The following is a 21,090-nucleotide window of genomic DNA, read 5'->3' on the forward strand; positions in this document are numbered from 1 at the left end:
TTTTCCCAAAATGTCATGTTGGGAGTCACATTTAGGGTTGAGAAAGACATTAAAAAACGCTGTCATTTGTGCAAAAAAGAGGAAGGACAAACGCACTGTAATGTTGTTGGGAGTGCATGTTTTGTAGACAGCAGCATCAGGCACCAACATGCTAGTTGATGTTTTTTTTGGAATTTTATAAACCTTTATTTATAATATGCGACATTTATATACAATCAAGAAATAATAATAATCAAAACAAGTACAGAAATAGTACAAAAACAGTACAAAATGTCTATTTTCTGCTGGATCTACTCTCTATTCTATGCTAATTGTTATATAGTGTATATATTATATACAATATAATATACTATATCAGTATATATCATATACTGTGTATATAATATGTAAATATTGCATACATTTTATATTGCTACTACGGTACATTTTTAGTCTACTTTACACCATATATATATATATATATATATATATATATATATATATATATATATATATACACACACCAGTGGTTCTTAACCTTGTTGGAGGTACCGAACCCCACCAGTTTCATATGCGCATTCACCGAACCCTTCTTTAGTGAAAAATAAAATGTTTTTTTTTTCAAATTCAAGAAAAAGTCATATGTTTTTTTACTGGTGCACAAAATGAACCGTGCATGAACATCACCTTGTTCAAAGAACAAAACCAACACAGTGCATGAACTCACAACAAATTACACACCTTACACACATTACCATGAATTGATTAACATGGACCCCGACTTAAACAAGTTGAAAAACGTATTCGAGTGTTACCATTTAGTGGTCAATTGTACGGAATATGTACTGTACTGTGTAAACTATACTGTTTCATATAATGTATTCTCTTCCTTTGCAATCTGCTAGTAAAAGTTTCAGTCGATCAATCAAACATCTTGCAAATCAGATGGAAAATTAGGGGGAACATTGTTCGGGGGTATCCATAATACGCTGATAGGGAGAAGTTTTTATTTACACGATAAGTATGATGTGTCTTTACCTCCGTGGCGGAGGCTCCGCCGAACCCCTGAGGCCGACTCACCGAACCCCTAGGGTTCGATCGAACCCAGGTTAAGAACCACTGATACACACACACACACACACACACACACACACCGTATTTTTCGGACTATAAGTCGCTCCGTAGTATAAGTCACACCGGCCGAAAATGCATAATAAAGAAGGAAAAAAACATATATAAGTCGCACTGGAGTATAAGTCACATTTTTTGGGGGAAATGTATTTGATAAAACCCAACACCAAGAATAGACATTTGAAAGGCAATTTAAAATAAATAAAGAATAGTGAACAACAGGCTGAATAAGTGTACGTTGTGTGAGGCATAAATAACCAACTGAGAACGTGCCTGGTATGTTAACGTAACATATTATGGTAAGAGTCATTCAAATAACTATAACATATAGAACATGCTATACGTTTACCAAACAATCTGTCACTCCTAATCGCTAAATCCCATGAAATCTTATACGTCTAGTCTCTTACGTGAGTGAGCTAAATAATATTATTTGATATTTTACGGTAATGTGTTAATAATTTCACACAAGTCGCTCCTGAGTATAAGTCGCACCCCCGGCTAAACTATGAAAAAAACTGCGACTTATAGTCTGAAAAATACGGTATATACTTATACATATAAATAATCCGTTCATGAATGAGTATATCCGTTCGGCCACCGTGTTCAATGGAGAAGTCTGATCTACAAAATGTGCAGGCAGCATACCCCTTCCCCTTCGAGCTGTCCTGGATGAACTGAAATTATTTTTTCCAATCATTTTGGAACTTGCAAGCGTACTTCTTCTGACTCGTCGTCGCCATGTCTCTTCTTCGTTCTTCTGCTTCGTCTCTGTTATGTTTTTGGACATTACTACTTGCTGTAGTTTTGAAGCAATGCATGATGGGAATCCGGATGTTGTGTGTCAGTGTATTAACGTGCCGGCTGGAATAAACAAACGCTGAGAATTAGCTTAGTGCCTGCCTACTTTATGGGTTATAGATAAACCTGTGGATAACGGAGACATATATAATAGTCTCCTTTTCAGGTGAGAGAGGACGCCAAAGGCAGTGCCTTTAAGGCACGCCCCCAATATTGTTGTCCGGGTGGAAATCGGGAGAAATTCGGGAGAATGGTTGCCCCGGGAGATTTTCGGGAGGGGCACTGAAATTCGGGAGTCTCCCAGGAAAATCGGGAGGGTTGGCAAGTATGCTTTACACCTGCATTATCCTTTCCATCCTTACACTTTCCACCCTTTTTGTAACTGAGCTACTGTGTGGAACAATTTCCCTTGTGGATCATTGAAGTTTGTCTAAGTCTAAGTCTAAAACATCGCCAGGGGGTTGTAAACTCAATAACGTAACTAAAATAGAATGCTAAATATATATATGTAACAAAATGTAAAGCCATAGGCTCACACAAGTTCCGTAAATAATCCAAATTTGGAGCCCAGCATCATAGTTTTCACAGCTTTTTTGGTTGTTAGAGGGAGAAAGCGTAGAGTTCTAATTCTTTTTTAAAGGCACAAAAAACAGGTCGGGTATTGAGAAACTTACATTTATGAATATAAAACTTAGCCAATAGTATAATGAGGTTGCAAAGGTAAAATTCCTTTTCAATGTTTTTCTCATACTTGTGTATCCAAATTGCACATATTTAAAACGAGATACTAGTTATGATGTTATGGACTAGCAGCACTGCAGCTAAACTACTCTGTGCTTTGTCACCAGAAGAGGTGAACCCCCCCCCCCCCCCCCCACCTTGCTTGCAAGCAATTTCTCTTATATTGCAGCCAAAGTCCTGCTTCCAGTCCAGAGGACAAGGATATGTTCTAGAGGGATTTGGTCCCCCTCCCCTTGCATCAATCAGAGTAGGTTAGCTATTTATATAGCTGGTGTGTGGGCAGGTGGGAGCTGCTGTTGCATTGATTCTTAAGCTCTGCCGATCTAAAATATTCCTGCATCCCCTTCCCTGCCTTTTAAAACGTACAGTCCTGGTGGATAACAGGTGTAGCAACTATACGAGTCAGGGATATTCTGCTAAACTGCTCTTCTGGAGGCCAAATGGTCAACATATTCATTGATAACGTCTTTAAACAACAGAAGCAATACGTTATGGTCTAGCTGTGACAAGAGCAAGCTGCTGTTTTAGTTTAAATTAACATTGGTAAAATATTATTTTATACTACAGAAAACACTAGTTGCAGTTTGTCTATATTACAGGAGAGCTGCTGTTTTTAATCACCCGCACAAATGATATTCAAATGACAGGAGTGCTTTGCTGTTTTAAGAACATAGTGCAAATAAAACTAATAAAATAAATTTTATACTCCAGAAAACACTAGTCAGAGATCCTCTAAATTACAGCAGAGCGGCTGATTTTAAGGACCTGCTGTAAATATGCTAGTCAAATATTCTCTATATGACAGGAGTGCTTTGCGGTTTTTAAGAACTTAGTGCAAATAATAGAAGTAAAAAATATATTTTATACTGCAGAAAACACTTGTCAAAAGTCAGACTGTAGGGACTTTTTGGAGTTCCTATAACCTTTTTAAGTCCCCGGGCAGTTTTTCGTCGTGTTCCGACATACGGGAACTAGGGACTACGGCTATCAGATCCTAGAACCATTTTAGCTCGTACTCTGAGGCGGGGTCTTAACTGAGTCCCATAGAAACTAAAATACATATGTGTTTGGTGATTGGTTGAACTGACGAGCTACGCCCCTTGCCGGATATGGCTTCTCCTAACCGCAACACAGACCCGCCATTTTTAAAAAGTCCCACACAGTTGTTTATGAGATCGCAACCGCAACAGGAAAAATGGACACAGCCAGCGATAAATGGATAATTTATTAATTTGTTAATTACATTTTCAATCCACTGCTCATCTGTAAAACTGGGGATAACCCTTCTCCACCAGTCTTCGACTTTAGTTCGGACCCAGACTAGCGGCGAGGAGTGTTGTGCGATGAGTTGCAGCAACATCTGAAATACGAGAATACGTGTGTTAACACAATGCATAACGTCTAAAACAGTGGTTCTTAACCTTGTTGGAGGTACCGAACCCCATTAGTTTCATATGCACATTCACAGAACCCTTCTTTAGTGAAAAATAAAATGTTGTTTATTTTCAAATTCAAGACAAAGTTATATGTTTTTGTTAACACTTTAGTATGGGGAACATATTCTAAGTAACAAAGACTTAATTTAGAGTTATCTGGTTAGGGTTAGAGGGTTAAAGCCAGGGTTAGAGGGTTAGGGTTATAATAAGGCCATGCCAAATAAGGCATTAATAAGTACTTAATAATGACTAGCTAAGAGCTAATATGTTACTAATTTGCATGTTAATAGGCAACTAATTAATGGTGAATATGTTCCCCATACTAAAGTGTTACCATGTTTTTTTACTGGTGCACAATATGAACCGTGCATGAACATCACCTTGTTCAAACAACAAAACCAACACAGTGCATACACTCACAACAAATTACACACCTGCAAATCAGTCTGACTTCTGCTGTTGCCGTATCCGTAATACGCCGATAGGGAGAAGTTTTTATTCACACGATGAGTCGGGTGTGTTTTGACCTCCGCCGAACCCCTGAGCCCGACTCACCGAACCCCTGGGGTTCGATCGAACTCAGGTTAAGAACCACTGGTCTAAAATATCCACACATTGTAATCTGCTCAATACTAACAGTCAAATACCGCCTGGAATGTTTACTTATAGGATATGTAGGCCTATACACTCAGCACATACGGTAATTAATAATAACAAGTGACTTACTTGTCGCCTTTTTCGTCTGCGGCGCGTTGCTATCTTTTCGTCTTCCATGAAACGAAGAAATATCGCCTGTCGCTGGATTCTTCATGCCCTTACTCCCTTGGTGTGATGTTATTAGATGCCGAATTTCACCACCCATTGTTATTATTCCTTGCAAGCAGACGATCATGAACACAGTAGCCTCCGAGGTCTCCATTCTTGCTTGTGTTGTTTCTTTGTTCACTTTTCGCAGGCGAGTTGTTGTTTTTTTTGCAGTGGTGGTTGAGGCGCTAAAGTGATACGTCACGGGTCGCAGGCGGATATGCGTCACACATGTTTCTTACCAAGGTCCCCAGCATCCCCAGCCATGTGTGAACGTGAAAAGCAAAAGTCCCTATGGGGAAGGGTAGTTCCTATAATGTAACTCGAGTGTGGTAGTTCTTAGAACTGTGTCCCAAGAACTAGTATATGCGAATCCGGCAAAAGATCCTTGATGTGACAGGAGGGGTTTGTTGTTTTTAAGGACCTAGTGCAAATAACACAAGTAAAATATATTTTATACTGGAGAAAACACTCGTCAAAGATCCTTGATGTGACTGGAGAGGTTTGCTGTTTTTAAGGACCTAGTGCAAATAACCCGAGTAAAATATATTTTATACTGCAGAAAACACTTGTCAAAGATCCTTGATGTGAAAGGAGGGTTTTGCTGTTTTTAAGGACCTAGTGCAAATAACACGAGTAAAATATATTTTATACTGCAGAAAACACTTGTCCAAAGATCCTTAATGTGAAAGGAGGGTTTTGCTGTTTTTAAGGACCTAGTGCAAATAAGACGAGTGAAATATATTTTATACTGCAGAAAACACTCGTCAAAGATCCTTGATGTGACAGGAGGGTTTTGCTGTTTTTAAGGATCTAGTGCAAATAAAACGAGTGAAATATATTTTATACTGCAGAAAACACTAGTCAAAGATCCGTCATGTAACAGGAGTGCTTTGCTGTTTTTAAGGACCCAGTGCAAATAAAACAAGTAATAGATAATGTATTCGCCAGAAAACAATAGCCAAAGATCCTCTATATTACAACAGCGCTGCTTTTTCTAAAGACCGGCTGCAAATGTGCTTGTGAAAGATCCTTTATGTGACATGAGTAGTTTGGTTTTAAGGACCTAGTGCACATAACACTAGTATAATGTATTTTATACTCCAGAAAACACTAGTCAAAGATCCTTTATGTGACAGGAGTGCTTTGCTGTTTTTAAGGACCTACTGGGACAAGCGGTAGAAAATAGATGGATGGATGCAACAATGCTGGTCAAAGATCCTCTAAATGACAGGAGTGCTTTGCCATTTTAAGGACGTAGTGCAAATGTCACTAGTAATATATAATTTATACTACCGAAAACATAATTCAAATATCCTCTATATTAGAGCTGTTGTTTTTGAGAGCCTGTTGCAAGTATGTTAGTCAAAAATACTTTGTGCCAGGAGTGCTCTGCTGTTTTTAAGCCAATAACACTAAAATATCCTTGTAAAATATTATTTATATTACAGGAGAGCTCTGCGGTTTTTAATGACTTACTGCAAAAATGTTAGTCAAGGATCCTGTAATTGACAGGAGTGCTTTGCTGTTTTTAAGAACCTAGTCCAAATGACACTAGTAATAGATCATTTATACTACAGAATACTGTTTTCCTGTGCTGTACTGTTATTCTGTTTGTAAGAAGTTAGCGCTAATACCGCCAGGAAAAGATCGTCTTTATGGCAGGAGCACTCTGCTGTCTTTCTTACAACCAGTCCAAAGTCCTTCACAGTACTGATATGGCCCCTGGGCTGCCGGTTGAACAGCACTAATCTAGGCTGCGCCGTTAATCGCCCGCCACTAAAAGCATCTCAGGGTTATTTGACATCTTTGCATTTCCCTGCTGACTACTTTCAACTGGGAGGAAGTAGGCCACGCTGAAGTCACACAGTCGACCGGCCGTATTCTACTCAACTATTGGAGAGGGAAAGTGTCCCTGAGCCCTGTGTGTTCAAGCTGTCAATGGACGCCTGGATAAGGACTTGCAAGGCAGGATTAGTCCAGGTCCTAATAGGCTTGGTTAAACACATCCACTGCTTAGACGTTGAGATGTCATTGACTCCTATTATCCCCCTGGTATAAAACATGCATCATATTAAATTCAAGTTAGAGTAAAATGAAAGAAAAAAAAACAACATATTTTTGTACTTTTGCTGTTAAAACCTAAAAAGCTTTGCCACTTGTTTTCCTTCATCGAAAGCCAGTGTTGCGGCAGTGCCCACAATGTTGGCTGCCTGTCGCCATATCAGGTCATGCAGGCAGCTTCCTGCTCGCACAGGCCAGTGGTTTGCCTGTACTTGGTCAAAACAGAGTCAAGCCTTGGCCTCGGACGCTCTGGCTAAAAGGAACTGCTGAAACGGCGGGGTGTACGCTGAGCTCCCCCGGTCAGACTTTGAGGGTTTCTGCTCCGTTTCCATCGACTGACGCATCAAGATGGCCCGATCAGTGGGACATCCATCTCTGTGAAGATGTCCCTAACAGTTTGTCCCACTGGGACGTCTTGTTTGGTCGTCCTTTAGAGCAAAGGAGGAAACAGGAGGGAGAGTCTTAAGGGTTAGACTCTGTGTTTAGTGCTGACCTTCCTTCTCATGCCAAGCCATCTTTTTCTTGATCATATATGGCAATAAGAATCTTCTAGCTCTACTCCTCACTGCTGTGCGTGCGTGTGTGTGCGCGCGTTTCCTGGCTGGTAAGGTGTAACACTATAACAGGGGTCATCAACCCTCGGCTCTTGGGCCGCATGCAGCTTTTCAGCCTCGTTATCTGTGACCCGCTTCTTTATGATTCCCTTCGAAAGGATTTCACACCCAGGTGATTTTTCTATCATTTCCGACTGTGTGAGGCCGTGAATGTGTACGGGCTGATTTCTTACTGGTGAGTGCTAGGTAGGCAAAGAAAAGGAGGTTGAAGCCAAAGTGCGTGCCTGCTGTCAGATATACGTCGACTTCTTGAGGCTGCGGGCCCCGCAGTAAGCTAACAATGACTATAACCTAAAAAAATAAGAAAACCGAGAGTTTAATTCTGCATGGACAGACTCCTTTGCCTGTTCTATTGATTGATTCATATTAAAAATAATTTGATAGGTTAAATATTGTTTTGGTATTGTTACACTGTCTATAAAAATGTTTTCAGTTAATACATACTCTATTGGTACCGGCTTATTTCGGAATCGGCAGCGTAAAGTAGGGCTGGGCGATATATCGATATACGCGATATATCGATATACGCGATATATCGCGGGTTTGTCTCTGTGCGATATAGAAAATGACTATCGTGATATCCGGGTATACGTTCTCCCGCAGTTGCTTTTAGCTGCTGGCATTACACTACAGGCTCTCCTCGCTCTTTCCTGTGTCTCCTTCTCACAGACAGACAAGCGCACCTTCTTACCCACGTCACATACGTATACGCCCTCGCGCAGCAAAGAGGTAGCAGCATGGGTAACGTTAGCTGTGATGCTAGCGCAGCCGTGCGAGTGGTAATACGATAGAGAGAAGGTGCGAATCTGGTAACAAATGAAGAATTAATTCCCCCCCAAAACAGCAGGGGGTCCATCGTCTGGCAGTGGTTTGGCTTCAAGTGGCAATATGTCGAACAGACAACCGTAATTGGTCAAGTGTGGGGCAAAAGCGTTGCTATAAAAAGTAGCATTACTGCTAATATGTAGCATCATTTGAAAAGTCACCTGCTAGAGAATGAGTGCTTACTCCGCATGTCAACATCTCCGTTCGGTGCCACACGCCCACACCATCACAATGCCGAGGCAAACATTTCCAGATCAACACCATATGAAAAAAATTGTGATTTTTTTTTTAGTTGTGATTTCCTTTTCTGCATGAAAGTTTTAAAGTAGCATATATTAATGCAGTATGAAGAAGAATGTTTTAATGTAGACACATAGAATCATCATACTGCTGTGATTATATGCATCAAGTGAAAATATTAAGATGTATATCGTGTATCGCGATATGGCCTTAAAATATTGCGATATTAAAAAAAAGGCCATATCGCCCAGCCCTAGCGTAAAGCCCTATTCGAAACATTCTTACTTTCGGGACGTCCAACGACGGGCTGGGCGATCAAACGATATCAATATCGCTATAGACGTGTAAGCAGGGCTTGGCATTAATATGATCATAATTGATGATCGCGATTAATTTGAGTTCGATCACGGTGATCAGCTGTTAGCATTTTTACCTTGATCAAACATGGCGGAAATGTGTTTATTTCAGTCACGGATGATCCATATCGGAATCGGCAGCATAAAGCCCTATTCGGAACATCCTTACTTTCGGGACGTCCAACGACGGGCTGGACGATCTAACGACATCAATATCGCGATAGACGCGTAAGTAGGGCTTGGCATTAATATGATCGTGATTGATGATCGGGATTAATTTGAGTTCGATCACTGTGATCAGCTGTTAGCATTTTTACCTCGATAAAACATGGCGGAAATGTGTTTATTTCAGTCAAGGATGATCGATATCGAATCGGCAGCATATAGCCCTATTCGGAACATCCTTACTTTCGGGATGTCCAATGACGGGCTGGGCGATCTAACAATATCAATATTGCGATAGACGCGTAAGCAGGGCTTGGCATTTATATGATAGTGATTGATTATTGCTATTATTTTGAGTTACATCACGTTGATCAGCTGTTAGTATTTTTACCTTGATCAAACATGGCGGAAATGCCTGTTAGAAGATACCACAGTAGTAAACAGTAGGGCAGCAACAACGCTTGGTATTCTCCTGCACGGAACAATCCGCCCTTATTGACCGTGATCCTGTGTGTGTCTGTGAATGTGTTTGTGTGAAACCTCGTCCCACCGTCGCGAAAGTGATAATCATCACGACAGAATGAATGTTCAATCGGCCTTGTGCTTCTTCCCCTTACAAAGCTGGAAGTGCAACCCAGAAGAACAAAATCAAGAAATATAACTAACATAGATGTCGAAACACAATTTATAAGGAGCAGCGGCTTTACTTTCACTATCTGCTGCAGCGCACCAGTAATCCTGCCCCGAGTGCGGACTTGCAGGCACTCAAAAAGATATCTTTGTGACTGAACTATTGTATTGTACTGGCAGAATAACCACACCCACTAATTCAATAAAAAAAGGCATTTTTATATTTCTAATCAGACTTTTTATTTGTGTCTAAAAATATTCAACTCCTACCAAAAAACTGCAGACACTTTTTGTTCAAATATTTTGAGTTTGTGGATAAAATACACTTTGTTCCTGAAATAATCATTACATTTGTTTTATGTGTTGGTACACATTATTTTACAGTACTGCAAATTGAAACTACACTTTCATGTACTTTTATTAAATATCATTTCAATTTGAAAAAAAAACTTCACAATCTGGGTCACCGCTTGCTGTTTGACAAAGGAATTAGAGAATACAAGTAATAATTTACCATTTGAAAGTGTTGTTTAGTAAATGTTAACTTGAAGTAAAAGTCTTGTAGTATTCAGAACACCATTGATACTTTGTTTACTGCAGAATGTTTGTGGTGACAAGCAAAAAAACAAAATAACTTTGAGAGGGGAAAAAAGTTTTACCCCACAAAATGGACCGAAAAAGCAAAACCGTGGTCCTAAAACCAGGTACGGACTGCAGTGTGGGTTACTTGTACTGTTGCACCTACCAGTAAACACAATTTTATATATATATAAACAAAATGACAGTTAACATATATTATCTCAATCAAACATGGCAGGAATGTCTGTTACAAGATACTGCAGTAGTAAATAGTAGGGATGCAACAGCACTCGCTATAAAACTGCACGGGACAATCCGCCTTTAGTTAAAAAAAAATAAAATTGTGATGTTAATAGAGATTCAATGATTTCTCATTTTTGGAGCATCTTTTTTATTTCCATTCCTGGAAGAAATATTCCACAAATGTTGCCATGGTTTCTTTTCAATACAGAAAAAGTTTATTTTTGCGAAGGACAGCCTTTGTTTGTAATCAATCACTTGTGAGGACCTTTGGAAAAGCCATGTTGTCTTTGTGTGATGTTTTAAGTTTGTGTAACATTAGCATTGTTTGCTACGGCAGCTGCGTTTCCTGTTCTCAAAAGTTGTTTTTCCACCTCAATCCAAATAGCGGCACATTCTTTTGAAAGTCTCAATTGAGCTGTCTTTACAATTTGCTGTGTCATTGTGGATTATGCCAAAGCCTTTTATAGGGCTTTATGCTGCCGATTCCGATACGGATCTTCCATAAGTGAGATCGACTGATATCAGTACATTTTCAATGTATTTATGGTGAGTGTTATTAGCAGTGTAACAATATGGATATCAACACTATTTAAACTACTTTTTTTCATGCAATTGTTTGATCACAACAAAGACAATAAAGTAAAAGTTAAAGTCCCAACAATAGTCACACACACTCTAGGTGTGGTGAAATTATCCTCTGTATTTGACCAATCCCCATGTTCACCCCCTGGGAGGTGAGTGAGCAGTGAGCAGAAGCGGTGGCCGCGCTCGGAAATCATTTGGTGATTTAACCCCCAATTCCAACCATTGATGCTGAGTGCCAAGCATGGAGGCAATGGGTCCCATTTTTATAATCTTTGGTATGACTCGGCCGGGGTTTGAACTCACGATCTTCCAGTCATAGAACACTCTAACCACAAGGCCACTGAGCAGGTCTATAGTACAAATAGTACAAAAGAACTAAACAAAACTAAAAAGTACTATGTACTATTAATTTGAGTCCTTTGGTTTTTTGCCCTCAAAGTCCTTCAGTGTCCAATGAATTATTTCCTGACTTTGTAAACATGGCAATACAAATCTAGACTTCGTGAAGCACTTATTTTGTGTCGTTTCAAGCTAGCTTAGCGATTAGCATGTCTGCTCCTGTCTTGCTATTACTGTGTAAAACATGGTTAGCCTTGTGCTCCATCGAGTATGATACATGGTACGAAGAAATTTAGTGTATTTGCCACAATGGAGATGATTATATTAACTAAGCTGGTGACCGTATCTAACAGTCGAAAATGAATAAAGTATCAGTCAGAGGGGTGATCGGCTTTGAAAGGCCATAATTGACAGGGCACAAAAACAAAATTATCCGCAGAAATTGGCCAATACGGATCGGTGGCCGATCGATTGGCATATCCCTATAGTCTTTTAGGCACAAGTGCACCCTACTCAGTGGTCATTGGTACTTTAACTTTTAACTTTAACCCTGCAAACACTTATTAACCTTGTCTTTTAAAGAAATCTTCCCACACAAAGTGCTCTGAACACTCGCACATTCATAAACGGGGTCATGTCTGGTTCTCTGGAGGTTCGGGGTGATTGAGGCTAGATGGCGACTGTCCCACATACCGTCTCTACGGCTGGGGGGACGTAGCCTGCTTTCCCGCCCGCTGCCAGTTTCCTGCAGGCCTCTTTATGTGCTGACAGGGTGGTGCATTCATGCCGGCTCACTCCCACCAGCTGCCATGCGTGTACAGTACTGTACATCACAGCCCATACTTACTCTCTCATCACTATTTCCACTTCTGTCACTTGATCTTTTTTGTTACTGCTTCCATTTTGGCACGTTAGGACCGCGGTGGTGGGCTCATGTTCAGGGTTGTGCCGGTGTCGGGGCCACCAGGGTGCCCGTACAGTAGTGCGCAAACCCAAAATCTGGTGTTGCAGACATGCATATTTGGTTTTGCCCATGTGTGGGCATGCCTTGTAGGATTTCCATGATGAGACTCCCCAAAAATAAATGCACCGGCTTGAGTAGTGTCGATATCTAGTCTGTCTTTTTTTGGTTCTCAGCGAACAAGCAGTGTTTCTGAAGACGGAAGTACTGTTTGAACATTCTACATTGTTTATCGAGTTAGTCCTGGAAACTTGTGTCATTTTTTTAAGCATACACAACACTCAACTGATTAAGGCCACAACTAAATGATGTAGTCATTACATTTTCATAATTATCCATGACGTAAAACTGTAAAAAAAAAAATGATTCGGTCTAAATGTGCGACATTTGTGTTTTTAAACAACAGACCATGAAGTTATTGACTTATAGGGGTTGGTTTAATTTAATCTTATTTGAAAAAAAATAAAATTATATTATTGATGTTTTCTGTGCTCCATATAATTGTGTGCTAATTTTTAAAAATATGTACAATATAGGCCAACAGTTTGGACACACCTTCTCCTCATTCAATGCGTTTTCTTTATTTTCATGACTATTTACATTGTAGAATGTCACTGAAGGCATCAAAACTATGAATGAACACGTGGAGTTATGTACTTAACAAAAAAGGTGAAATAACTGAAAACATGTTTTATATTCTAGTTTCTTCCAAATAGCCACCCTTTGCTCTGATTACTGCTTCGCACACTCTTGGCATTCTCTCGATGAGCTTCAAGCACACCTGTGAAGTGAAAACCATTTCAGGTGACTACCTCTTGAAGCTCATCTAGAGAATGCCAAGAGTGAGCAAAGCAGTAATCAGAGCAAAGGGTATCTATTTTGAAGAAACTATAATACAAAACATGTTTTCAGTTATTTCACCTTGTTCTGTTAAGTACATAACGCCACATGTGTTCATTCATAGTTTTGATGCTTTCAGGGACAATCTACAATGTAAATAGTCATGAAAATAAAGAAAACACATTGAATGAGAAGGTGTGCAACTCACAATTCAATTTGATTCATATTCTTGGGGTGTTGATTCTTCATTCAACGCAATTCTCCAATCTCATAATATATCTTTGGTGTATAAATTGTAATAGAATTAGGGCTGTCAAAAATAACAAACTAACTTGTGATTAATCACAAAAAGATATTGCATTAATCATGTATAAACACAGATTAATCAAATAATTAGTTTTGGCCATATATGGTCCTTCGCCTTTATCGCGGATGGTTACCTAAAGGTGGCCAGTGTTGTTATTAGGGCTGGGGATATGGCTGAGAACAGTATCACGATGTAAGTGTTTAATATCGGTCGATATCGATTAATTATTAATATTTGTTTTTACCTATCGAAAACAAGGACTAGAAGAAAAATATATGAAATGGAAACGTTTTTATTTGAAATGTAACTGATTATAATTCACTGATTATAATTTCCTCAGCTATCAAGGCAGAAAAGAAAGGAAATATCAACACAACCATGAAAAACACTGAATCATTGTCAACAAAATTCTAAAATCACGTTGAACACCTAACAATAACCTCTTAAAAGAAGGGGCAAAAATAAGGAATATGTAAGAGATGTTTAATAAAGTCTAACAAAATAGTGCAGAGTATGAAAATGTAAACATAGAGAAATCTGAGAACTATTTTCTGCAGGTTTAGTGCCAGGAAGTTACAGCTGTGCTCTGAAGGGTGGTGGGGTATTACCGGTCTTGGTGGGGACAAGCGCCTTGCATAAATTACATACCACATTGGTCTGACAACGGCTCGTTTAAAAAAAAACAAAAAACTGCCATACTGTTGAGGTGACTTTCCTGTTTTATCCACAATTTATTTTGTCTTTGCAGCACTCATTTTTACTTTCTCTTCTCTCCCCATGCAAAGAATCAACCGCAAGACGACAAGATGGCGCAACCGAACTTGGTAGTTGATAGCCACCCCTAATGTCCACGTCGTTGTACACCGTATATGGAATCTGTCAGATTTGTTAAAATGCGCGACCAAGCAAAGTTACGATGCCATCCAGTCTACAGCCTGTGAATGAGTAGCTACACAAATAACTTCCCTTTATACGCGTGGGGAAACATGCCGAATTAAAAAAAGGAAAAATAATCAAAAAGCGGTCAAAAAATCTTTGTGGCATTCCAAATTTAATTGTGGCGGGCAACAAATAAATTAGTGAATAGGAAATACTAATATTGCCGTGTTCCACCATTGATTCTGATGTCACTATTTATTTATTCTTATATGATAATTTACCTTATACTCGCGGTAAACATGACAAATTTTGAACCCATTTTCAAATATTTGCGTTTCCAGGCTCCAGAACGCTCTTGTCATGTAAATAGTTTAGTTTGTATTCATTTGCTTTTAGACAACCCTTGAGGTCCTTTTAATTTGCATGTATTATAAGTAACGCAGCCTTTAGCATGTACATTAGTTTCAGTTTGTGGTTTTTGAGCCACACACCCTGAGACAACAGTGCAGCGATACCTAGAAGCACGCGTGTCGGGAAAGCTCCACGAGGAACAACAAAGACATCGCTCTGTCTGATTTGTCGTAAAAAAAGAAGGCTGTGGAGCGGGTGTATCCAAAGTGTGGCCCGTGGCCATTTCAACTCTTAGGTTGTTTTTGAATGGCCTTTAATTCCTTATTATTAATGAGATTTAAGATATATTATTGCCACACATGGATGTAATGATTAACGGTATAATGATAAAAACAGTGGTAAAACGCCCAACGGTTAGTACTACTGTTTTAAATTAAAATTATCGTAAAACCGTGATTGATAACACTGATAAACTCAAGTATCAGTAACACTGCTCCCTCATTGGAGAAGCAAGCTAGCGTTAACTAGCTTAAATGCCAACATGAATACAAGAGAAATTAAGCTCTTTCCCCATTAGAAATGACATTACCCAATCTAAACTTGTATAAACACATTACTGTCTGAGCGACTATTCAATTGGACACATTAAACATACAGGCTGTGCTCTCAGATGCAGAGATGGATCGATACACGAAGCAATATGACAACAGGAAGTGAATATGCGTGACGTCACATAAACTGGACGTGACATCCACACCAAACAAGAATGACAAACACATTTCGGGAGAACATCCGCACCGTAACACAACATAAACACAACATAACAAATACCCAGAACCCCTTGCAGCACTAACTCTTCCGGGACGCTACAATATACACCCCGCTACCCCCTACCCCGCCCCCTCTAACACCTACCACCTCAACTTCCTCATGCTTTCTCAGGGAGGGCATGTCCCAAATTCCAAGCTGCTGTTTTGAGGCATGTTAAAAAAAATAATGCACTTTGTTACTTAAATAATAAATATGGCAGTGCCATGTTGGCATTTTTTCCCATAACTTGAGTTGAAGTTGTTCTCTTATTTTGGAAAACCTTGTTACATTGTTTAATGCATCCAGCGGGGCATCACAACAAAATTAGGCATAATAATGTGTTAATTCCACAACTGTATATATCGGTATCGGTTGATATCGGTATCGGTAATTAAGAGTTGGACAGTATCGGGATATCGGATATCGGCAAAAAAGCCATTATCGGACATCTCTACAAAAAACGAAAGAAAATAAACACATACAAATAATATGGCTCATAAGTGGCCAGAACAATATTATTATACATCATATTTATTCTGTCAAGAAAGTATATTCTGTAGCTGTTTATTGATTGTATTTGATTTTTTTAAATCAAATTTGACCGTAAGTGTGTGTGTGAGTATATTTTTAACACATTCAACAATCCTTAGTCACATACAACGAAAGCTACGATGATAATGTTTTGTTTTGTTCACATAGCTTAACATATGTTGACCTACAAAAGATATGTTAGCATCAAAGTTGCAATTCTCTGTGTACTTTAGAAAATGTTCAGACAACTGCTGTCAGACGAACATTTGTGCCCAATGGTGGACCACACTGTTCGGGTGTGAGTTGTTAGCTGCAGGTTGACTTAGCTTTTACTTGTCACTAAATAACAGTGCTGGATTTATTCCAGTATGTTCAAGTGACGACAGTAGATCATGTGGTCTGTTGGGTGCGTTCACACTTGTGTCATTTTCGGTCTTGTTGAAACAGACTAGAGTCTGTTTGCTTTGCTAGTACAGTTTGAAAGTTGTCCAGGACCCAAATGACCATATGAGAAATGGGTCTCAATTGGCCTGCCATCGGTTTCTAGTGCTGAGTAGAGATGGGTACCGAATTTGGTACTTTTTATAGGCACTGACCTAATTCTGTCAGTACTAGCGGGTATCGATTCACGTAAAATCCAACGTTGCCAAATTCATTGGTTGAGTGTGACGTCACGTCCGTTTGCAGACTCAGCCAGCACAAGCACTCAAGAAGCACTCAGTCGGAGCGACTGTAGGTAATGTTGCAATTTTTAATGCCAACAAAGCAAGCTTGCATGATAGAAAACACTTAAATGTAAAGTGAGGCTTGATGTTAATTTACATTGGATTTGCCTTAAACATGATACTGATTAGCATTAGCAATTTACGTGTCAATTTCAACACCTCTAAACCTGGTAATGAAAACTACAACTAAGATGCACGTTAAAATCAAACAGCTGGTGTGTAATAAGTACAATACTTACAGTAATAACTCTTGTTAGGGTGCAACAAAAGACTACATTCAACCTTAAAGGCCTACTGAAATGAGATTTTCTTATTTAAACGGGGATAGCAGATCCATTCTATGTGTCATACTTGATCATTTCGCGACATTGCCATATTTTTGCTGAAAGGATTTAGTAGAGAACATCGACAATAAAGTTCGCAACTTTTGGTCGCTGATAAAAAAAAGCCTTGCCTGTACCGGAAGTAGCGTGACGTCACAGGTTGAAGAGCTCCTCACATCTGCACATTGTTTACACCAGCAGCGAGAGCGATTCGGACAGAGAAAGCGACGATTACCCCATTAATTTGAGCGAGGATGAAAGATTCGTGGATGAGGAAAGTGACAGTGAAGGATTAGAGTGCAGTGCAGGACGCCAGGGTGTATCTTTTTTCGCTCTGACCGTAACTTAGGTACAAGGTCTCATTGGATTCCACACTTTCACCTTTTTCTATTGTGGATCACGGATTTGTATTTTAAACCACCTCGGATACTATATCCTCTTGAAAATGAGAGTCGAGAACGCGAAATGGACATTCACAGTGACTTTTATCTCCACGACAATACATCGGTGAAGCACTTTAGCTTCGGAGCTAACGTGATAGCATCATGCTTAACTGCGGATAGAAACAGAAGAAATAAGCCCCTGACTGGAAGGATAGACAGAAGATCAACAATACTATTATTACTTCTACTATCAGGAGACACCGAACCAAACCCTGTAACCACACGGTTAATGCTGTCCAGCCTGGCGAAGCCTAGCAATGCTGTTGCTAACGACGCCATTGAAGCTAACTTAGCTACGGGACCTCGACAGAGCTATGCTAAAAACATTAGCTCTCCACCTACGCCAGCCCTCATCTGCTCATCACCACCCGTGCTCACCTGCGTTCCAGCGATCAACGGCGCGATGAAGGACTTCACCCGATCATCGGTGCGGTCGGCGGCTAGCGTCGGATAGCGCGTCTGCTATCCAACTCAAAGTCCTCCTGGTTGTGTTGCTGTAGCCAGCCGCTAATACACCGATCCCACCTACAACTTTCTTCTTTGCTGTCTCCATTGTTCATTAAACAAATTGCAAAAGATTCACCAACACAGATGTCCAGAATACTGTGGAATTATGTGGTGAAAACAGACGACTTAAGCTGGCCACCGTGCTATTCCAAAATGTCTGCTTCAACCCGTGACGTCACGCGCAAACGTCATCATACCGAGACGTTTTCAGCCGGATATTTCGCGGGAAATTTAAAATTGCACTTTATAAGTTAACCCGGCCGTATTGGCATGTGTTGCAATGTTAAGATTTCATCATTGATATATAAACTATCAGACTGCGTGGTCGGTAGTAGTGGGTTTCAGTAGGCCTTTAAGGGCACAACAAAAGACTACATTCAACCTTAATGGCAAAGACTACTCCCTGACTAAGCAACACCCGTAGCCTATACACTACTGCCATCTAACGTCTTGGAATTGCAACTGCATGCAAAGTATACTAAACAGTACTTGCAAATGACTTAGAAGTGTAAGAAAACAGACTATAACAACTTTAGAATTCGAATCAGATTTATTGGCCACGTATGTTTCACACACGAGGAATTTGACTTGGTAGACTGTGCTGTCTTAGTTCAATGTAAGAAATAAAGAAAAACACAGCAACTTAGAGAGAGCACAGTACAATAGCGGCCATCTGCTTGACAGCACAGTTATCATTTTCAGTCAGTCAAAAGATGTTTGAACCGTATTTTCTGAACCATAGGGCGCACTGTAGATGAGCTGGGGGTTTTTTCAGTTTTTTTTTTCATACAAAAGGCGCACAGGATTATAGGGTGCATTAAAAGGGTCATATTATTTTTTTCTAAATGTAAATCACTTCCTTGTGGTCTACATAACATGTAATGGTGGTTCTTTGGTCAAAATGTTGCATAGATTATGTTTTACAGATCATCTTCAAGTCGCTTTCTGACAGTCGCTTCATGATGTGCCGTTTTGTGGGCGGTCTTATTTACGTGGCTCACCCTCGACAGCGTCTTTTCTCCGTCATCTTTGTTTTACCGGTGTAGCGTGCAAGGACGGGAGTGGAAGAAGTGTCAAAAAATGGAGCTAACTGTTTTAATGACATTCAGTCTTTACTTAAATCAACAACGGCAGGTACCAGAAGGTAAGAAAAGTGGTTTTTTCATAATATTGCAAAACAAAACGGCAGATAATGTCTGCTAATAGGTGCCATTTTGCGGTCCTTATACACACACCATAATAATACTCGTATGTTGACAATCCATCAAGCGGTGCGGCTTCATTGCTTACCAAAGTCGTACTAAAACATTTTGACAGATTTTTGAGCGCCGTGTGTAATCTTCTTTATTCTCAATGGAACATTTAAAGTTGTGGTGTTGTTTATAAGCGTCATCCCGCAGTCTACACATATCTCTTATGTGTGACTACCATCTACTGGTCACACTTATCATTACACCATGCACCAAAAAAAATTATTTTGAGGTCGGTATCCACAACCAGTATTATTCCGTACATTAGGCGCACCAGGTTATAAGGTGCGCTGTCGATTTTTGAGAAAATTAAAAGCTATTAAGTGCGCCTTATAGTCCGAAAAATAGAGTAGTTTAAATATGATTAAATATGTATTTTTTTATTTTAGGTAAATTGATGCACTTTAAATCTTTTCTGTTGCAGACTAAAAACAAGGTTAAAGTTATTCTTGTAAATTGATCTATATTTCTTTTTTTTGTTTGTTTTCTTTAATGTTGATAAGAATACATATGCAGAGCAGAGGTGTACTTATAAGAATTTTATAAACAAATTATTCTATTTATAGCAGCTGCGTAGAGCGGGGTTGGGGGCTCAAAATATTTTCTTCTCCCTAGGGGGGGGGGGCAACAGAAAATAATTGAGAAGCATTGCTGTAATGTTAAATAAAAACAATATTTTATTATTAAATAAATTAACATTTATATCCTTAGGATCGGTATCGATTCTCAGGTACCGGGAGTCGGTACTAGGGCTGCACAATTTTGAGAAAAAACACTAATTACGATTTTCTCTTCAAAATTGCGATCTGATTCGCGACATTTATATTGTGTACATAAAAACGCATAAAACTGCGAAAGTAACGAATGAAGACTTTTAGACTGTTAATCAACGTTCTTGTTTCAAGGTGCCACAGAGAACAATATGCAACTATCTACTTTAGAACATATTCAGCTTTATGCAGACGGACTCAGAGCTTTTGTCTACATCATACTCCTAAACTTAATAAATAATTTATAAAAACTACTGTGATCGTATTGTAATGTAATTATAATATGTAATAATTATGCAAGGAGCCATTTAAAAAGATATAAACTTTTATTTCTCCATACTGTATAATTGTTTAATGTATCCAGCGGGGCATCACAACAAAATTAGGCATAATGTGTTAATTCCACGACTGTATATATCGGTATCGGTTGATATCGGAATCGGTAATTAAGAGTTGGACAATATCGGAATATCGGATATCGGCAAAAAAGCCATCATCGGACATCTCTAAAAAATACCCATCCTTGCTAAAACCGTGAATAAATCAGATTTTAAACGTAAGACTAAAAGACAGTATTTAAACATACCTGGCTCTTGTCATCAAAGGGGTCGTGTTAATCATTTAAATTTGGTACAGTTTTGTTCATTTCAGTGAAGTTGCCATCTCTGATCTCTTTTGTGACCTCTTCTTATTCTCTGGCTGACCAGGTGCCTTGTAATGTGTTTTTGGCACCAAATCTATTTGTGACGATCCAAATCATTTGTGGTGGGCCGCCACAAATGAATGTGTCCATCTAATTCATCGACATGAGAAGGCACATTATGAATTTGTCGGACACATTTCTTGTATTCACATCATTAG

The 21,090-nt window shown here is 39.3% G+C and overlaps 1 protein-coding gene across 2 annotated transcripts in view; it reads left to right on the forward strand.

Moving 5' to 3' along the window:
- gna11b (guanine nucleotide binding protein (G protein), alpha 11b (Gq class)) overlaps positions 1-21,090 on the forward strand; it is a 71,181-nt gene that overhangs the window by 1,155 nt on the left and 48,936 nt on the right. The gene's annotated exons all lie outside the window — the stretch shown is intronic.

The sequence above is a fragment of the Entelurus aequoreus genome, linkage group LG03 (genome assembly GCF_033978785.1).
Source record: "Entelurus aequoreus isolate RoL-2023_Sb linkage group LG03, RoL_Eaeq_v1.1, whole genome shotgun sequence".
Lineage (NCBI taxonomy): Eukaryota > Metazoa > Chordata > Actinopteri > Syngnathiformes > Syngnathidae > Entelurus > Entelurus aequoreus.